We start from the raw sequence: 7,037 nt of genomic DNA, 5'->3' as shown, positions 1-7,037 counted from the left end.
AACACTTGGAGTGCCTAAGCCTGTTATCAAAATTCAGTGCTTGAAACGGTTTTCAAATAGGCTGGTAGTTTCCTGGGATGGGCAAGTCCTCACCATGCTGAGATGGGTACATCTGAAGGCATTTCCAAATGCCCCACATCAGCCTGGCCCCAGTGTGGTATTCCAGCCAAATGGAATAGACAGCTCTTCTCCACTTCCCAGGTTGTCACACTAGAAGATTATCCTTTGTATTTCTCAAAGTATCCTTTGTATATCTCAAAGTTTCTCAAAGTGTATTTTCCCATGCACACTTAGAAATTGCTTCTCAACACTCCATTTTCCAAACCTGAAATTTTACTCAGGAGTCTTCTGTGCGTGGCATTCCTTGAATTTTGTGGGACTGCAGCTGGGCTAGGATATCAGCCTTCACAGAAGAACATTCAGACATCAAAATTAGATATCATTTTCTCCGGGGTATTTTTGTTTGCTTGCTTGCTTGCCTATTTTTAAGAAGGTTCATTGTCTCACTCTTCTGTGACTCAAAGTTGGAATAAAAGATTTTCTTCAAAACTTCTGCAGAAAAAAAGGTCCCTTATGAGCTGAGATCAAGCATCAAAGCTTTCAGCCCTAGAGAAGCTTGGGAAGGATTTACAAGTATTTGAAGCTGAGGAAAAAAGTAAACATGCCAAGAGTGACTTCTCTGACACCTGGGAAATGCAGTTCCTGCCATGGGCTCCAGTCAAATCCAACCAACTTTTTCAGAGCAGCATGAGTAGGACTCAAGGCTAGATCTTCCACTCACTTTTTGCTAGGTGTCTCATTCAGGTTCACCTTAATACAAGAGAAGGAAAGCGAGGAGGGAGACATGGGAAAAGGAAAGATCTTTCCTTCCTCTCCTAAATGTGAGTAAGTGACCATGCTGAACCTCCAGCCCAGAAATGTTCACCTCATCTACTGTGATGGACAACTTCTAGTCCAAGGGGACTTTTCAAGCAGCTTGAGGGGTTCACAACACCCCATGCACACAAGTCACTGTCTGAAGTCTGTTTCTCCTGCTGGCCCAGACCTGGGCTCAGCTGCCACCTGAGGACTCAGCTGGCACCGAAGCAGCAGGATGACTGCTCATAGCTTTGCTCTGATCCTAGAAATCCAAAGTAATGCCTGTTCTTAGCTTTATACATCTGGAACAGAATCACAAGTGCATGCAATGTCAGAGCCTAAGCAAGTCAGGAACATTGGGTAGCACACCAAAAACTGTTTTCCAGTGCTGTCAGATATTTAAATATTAGTGGACTATGCCTCAAGATAGCCGTGAAAACCCAAAACATTGTCCTTATATCACTGACTGTGATCTGCTTGTTTGATTAAGATCTTAAGATTAAATCTGGATAAGGGTGAAAACCCTTTCCGCTAAACCTTCACTTTCTCGGAAACAAAAAGATTTTTCTGCCCAGTGTGTAATGAAATCACAATTTCCTGAACTTACATAAAGTGTTAGGGCAACCAACCCTACCTGAACACAGACAGCTGCCCTGGAATAGTGCCAGCTTTCGTGGACAAGGTGAGGATCCACCTGCATCTGGGGAGCTCTGAGCCTTCAGCCACAGCTCCTGCTGATCACCCCTATACCACAGAGCAGCGTACTACCAAAGTGCCAGTGTCTGGGTTTGCTTTCTGTAAATTAAGAACAATAGCAATTACTACAGCACTGTTGATCAGCATACCGTTTGTGGAAACTGTTGAAAAAAGAACTAAATGTCCTTTGTTTTATAGGTTTGAAATCAGAAATAAGACTGGGCTATCATAAGGTCTGCTACCTTCAGGTCCGAGGTCTGTAACAACGCATCTAAACTACAGCTTGTGTTACATTCCATATATTGATCATTCCTAGAGTTCAAAATATGTTCATTTGCTTCATATGAATCCATTAATGTGCTGTATGAACACGTATTTACTGAAGATCACATCTGTGCTTTGGCATATTTATAATTAGATGCACAGTTTATCAGGCAGTTACAGAAGATATGTATCTGGCTGCGACCCACTTAAAGATTCCAGCCATGTAATTTCCTTTTTTTTTTTTTTTGGTAAACTAATCGCTGCTACTATTTAGAACTATATATTAAAAATGCCTCAATTATGTGTTTACTATGAATTAACCTTTTTCTAATAACAGCATTGTGCCTGAAGTAATTAAATAGCTGTAGAGCTTATAATCACAACAGAAATTGAATACTCAGTTAACATTTTTGAAGTCTTATTGATGAAGATTGCTACTGATTATGATTCCTATTGATTGAAAGTGATCTTAATCAGTTCGGATGTTTTTTTAGAGGATTGACCACAAAATAAATACTCTTTTCCCATATGAGAATATTTGCATTACTAGGACCCATACAGAGATGAAGCTTAAAATTCGGTGTTAGTTTACTTTGCCTAGCTGTCTCCCCTGAAAAGAAAAAAACAATTCTTGTTCGAAGACACTCAGCACCATAATTTTAAATGCATGGGCATATCCATCTCCTGTGGATAAGACATCAGAAAATGTTTAAAATTCCATTTCTGAGACTGCCATACAGCTCGGCCAGTTCAAACATCTACTTGTCTGAATTCCTAAGCACTGAGCAAGCATGGGACTCAACTATAAAAAATGAAAGCTATTGGTTTATCAAATGTAAAACCCAAATGCTTAATTTCACTACGTAACAAGTAAGCTTTCTAAGACACTGACTGTTAATTTGTTCATATTATGCACCTGGATTATTTTCCATTGTTCTTTCTTTTCTGAGATATATAAACCTTATGGCAAAATTAAACAGATGTGTGGAATAACTAATATGAGCCATACAGATTGCTTCACCTTCACAGGGGCTGTGTTCTAGGATTTCTCATACCAGTGACAGCCTCAGCCAGATGAGCTGTCTCCATCCATGATCCCACCCCGTAGTGGTTATTGTTATTTTACGACAGATTTTAGTGACCTAAAGGACAATTTCACTGGGGAGAGCATGAGCTAGTGGCTCTGAAGGCATCATCGTGGCATTACACAAACCAAACAGATGCCTGGGTGGGAACTGTAAGAAAACCCAGTGTCTGGCTCCAAGGTATTAATTTCTCCCCAGGAGTGGAAGTCCTGTCACCAGCCTGCTTATTCAGGGATGCATGGCATTAACCTTAATTAGAATCATTAAAGAACCATCACTGATGTCTCCATCCAAACACAAATTCAGTTGCAAGTCAGTCAAGTCTGGCCTGTGCAGTATAAGACCATAGTATGTGGTAATGTATCTGAGTCAATATTGCCCTAAACCACATCATCTTCCTAATATTTACATGATCTGTAAGAGCATAGTCAAGTAAAAAATTCCATCACAGCAGGGAGTACTCACTTTCCTTTACCCTCATGCATAGTATGAACAGGCTTACAAAAAATGAATGTAACTGGAGCCCTGAACACCTGAACTTCAATAAAGGGCAACAGTCAAAATATTGTAACTTCATCTTTGAATCTAATATCCTAAATGGTTCCTTTGCTCAGTAAGAAAATACCTTTGTTTCGGCATTATAGTGCACAAATCTTCCTAGAAGGGTCTTGGGTAAGATGAGCTGATGTTCTGTCTTTTAATCTTTTAACACCTTGAGTCTGTGTGTTGCTATTTACTGTCAACTACAGAATCCTCCAATATTGTGACTTCATCTTAGTGTCTAACATAAGGTGGGGGATGTGCTTTGCTCCCCTGGCATTGTAATGCTATAGCTGAGGACAAAAGGTATAACATCTGCAAGTGTTTTGATAAATCAGATTGCCTAAAGATATTTTTTTAATTAAAAAAATAATCAAGTGAATTAAAACCACTTGGATAGTGTGGTAGATAAATTATCAGAGAAAATGCAACACACAGAAAAGATTCAGGACTCAGAGTCTGGTGATTTCTTTAAAATTTCACAGAAGTCAAGATGACAAACAGATGGCACAGTTAGGAAAATCTAGAAGGCAAAATATAGCCCCCATGTCACTTTAATGATGCCTCTGCTTATCACAGCCTATATTTTAGATCAACTTATAAAGTATTTTTCTAAATCATATAACTCTCTTGAGCTCTATTTTCTAAAGACAAACTGGTCTGTAAAGATGCATCAGTCAAGCGAAAGATTAATTCCTGTTGTACCAAGTTGTTGGTTTTGGCACAGAAGTCAATATTTATAAGACAGAAAGCAGCTGTAGTACACAAGTTAGCATAGTGCATAAATCTTTGCAGCCAGTTATAGCAAGATGATGATACTATCCACAGGTAACACGATGGAAGCACTACCACAACAGAGCCTTCCTAATGGTGGTCATCCATTTACCAGTGTGAGCCACGCTAATGAGGTCACACTGATTCACTTCGTGTCATTTCCCCTTTGGAAGCAATCAGCCCAAATACAAACCAGTAATACATTAGGAGAGGTCACCCTGCTCGGCAGCTCTGTACAGAGTGAGCTGTTTGTATAGGACTGGGAGCCAGATCCAAACCTGCCTGGAGCAATAGGACACGGGGCTACTGGCAACAGGGCCTGTGAAGCAGATTAACCCCCGTCCCCCGTCCGTCCCCCCCCCGTCCCCCGTCCCCACCCCCACCCCGTCCCCCGTCCCCTTGAAAGCTGCCTGTGCTAAGTGCTGCTCTTGGCTTTGCCTGTGGTTCTCTCATCAACCTGCCACACCAGCCCTGGGGGCAGAAGGGAAGGTGGGGGAGTACACTCTTAATTTTCCTTCTGCTGATTGAAGTTTTTGCCTCCTGCCCAGCGCTGCCGAACCCCACGGCAGCTTTGGGGCAGCAGAGGGATAGGGGCACAGCACTGCCAGGAGCTGTGGCAGATGTGATCCTGCCTCCCTCACAGGGGGACAAGAGGCTTGCTCTCTGACAGACATGCTGCCCCCTCTCTCCCCCTCTCTCGCTCACCACACCAGCAGCTTAACCACTGGAGGCTGGATGGAATGTTACTAACCACTCTGGTTTGGGGTTTATATTTTTTTCAGGAGGCAAGACATGATGCAAAGCCTACTGAGGCCAATGGGACCATTACCTCGCTTGCAAAGGGTTTCTCACGTGTGCCAGAGCTCCCGGGTCCAGCCAAGAAGCTTGGTGGTGACCATGCAGCACTGCACTCCTCCTCAGTGCTGAGCTCTGCCCCTGGGGCAGTAAGACACCCATCCTTCCCTTCCTCCACATCACAGACCTGGTGTTGGTCAGCAGCGGGGTCAGGGCATGGAGGCTGGTGACTGATCAGTCAAGAGGCACAGGCAAATCCCTTCCCTCCCCAGCCTTAGCTTCCGTGTCTTCAGCCTGGCAATCATTCCCTTCCATGGCATACAATGAGCTCTGTGGAGGAGAGGTTAGAGCTGATCTGATTTTTGATGCACAGGGTTATACAGGTTACTCATATCTCCATCAGCCTTTATCCCTATGCTGAAATTGAGGATATCAGATCCCTTGCCAGAATCTTATCCCTAAGACTAGATGTGAAATTCAGCCTGGAAAGGTACTCGGGTATTTCTCTCACTTCTTGAGGACCCTCGTCACACCCAGTTTTGGTCTTCTGTTCACATGAGTGCAGTTACTCACATGCAAGGCTGTGTGCAGTTTCAATCCCATAGCTTTCTCTCTAAGCACTGCTGTGCCCATTCTGACATTTCCAGCCTCACTTGACCAAATTATATGTGGTTTTAGGCGAAGATGTTCAAAATTTAATGTCAAATAGATGCAGACTGAGCCTGCATGGGAAGCAGGAAATACAATAGATACGTGCAACTCCATTATATGAATTTATCAGTGTACATTCTGCATACTTTATAAATTTCACTAGCATGATCATCTGTTTTGTTCCTAGAGGAGAAAAAGCTAGCAAATACAAATTTCTTGAAATAGGTGGCAGAAAGAGATTGACTTGAAATAAACAAAATAGTTGAAATTAAATTTTCTTGGCAAGATTTGCTTGTGTTGTTCATCAAATAAATGTACATTATGTCTTGCACTGTTACTCAGCTGCGATCCTATAATGTGTTCTCTGCATCCTGTCAGACATATGATCCTTTGTCCCGTAATAGACCCAACTATCTCACAACCAGCTGAGCTCAGGGTCATCCCAGGGTCAGGCTGGTTAAAGATGGCTGTCAGTTCACTGCCTGACTCACAGACACACTTTAAATCACCTTTATCTTACTTGGACTGATGCTTTCCAGCCATCATTGTAGCAGGGGCTGTAGCATCTATGTACAACGTAGGGAAATGTCTTGTAGCATCCCTGAAAATTTCTCCATGGATATGCAATGTGCAATGTACCTGATATAAAGGAAGTGCAGATTGATGTATAACGTGAAATGAGAACTGTTTCAAATACCTTCATGCAAGGTAGCTAAACAGTATGGTTCTCATCCATCTTGCAAATGACAACAAAAATTCAGAAGGTGAAATATCACCTTTCAGATCAGAAATATAATTATTACTTAGCCTGAAATTTCCAGCAAAAGGAGTATTTGCATAAGAAGGACAGATAATCTGGGAAATGCATCACCCGATGTTTTTATTGTGATAAATACCTCCCTTCAGCTCCTGATGCTATACAACTTCTAAATGTTTGTCACTAGTCTCTAAGGTATAGAAGAAAGACATGCCTTAATTGTAAATTTACACATGCTTTATTGCCAGTGCAATGGCATGAACACATTTAACAGGATTGTCATTCCAGTTAATTATGCTGATTCTGACATGTACCTATCACGTCTAGAATTGATAGTACCTTTCGACCAGTTAGTAGCATCACAATATGTTGTGTCTTTCTTTCTAAGGTTAAGCATGTTAGGGGCCAGGGAATGGCAGGAGAAAAGTCCCTGCATACTAAGTAAGTGCCACTAGCTCAACAGCCAAACCTCCTTTAAAGAGAACTGTAGATAGCTCAACCCCAGCACATGTTCTGCATTTCTATGTGTGCTCCAGCCTGAGTCCACCTGCCCCAGGCAAAGACAGCAATTTTCATTATGCCTAATAGTAAACAACACCATCTCAACCCCTCTGAAG

This window comes from Falco naumanni, chromosome 4 (assembly GCF_017639655.2).
Source record: "Falco naumanni isolate bFalNau1 chromosome 4, bFalNau1.pat, whole genome shotgun sequence".
NCBI lineage: Eukaryota > Metazoa > Chordata > Aves > Falconiformes > Falconidae > Falco > Falco naumanni.
The sequence above is the reverse complement of the archived record's forward strand: the minus strand, read 5'-3'. Positions refer to the sequence as shown.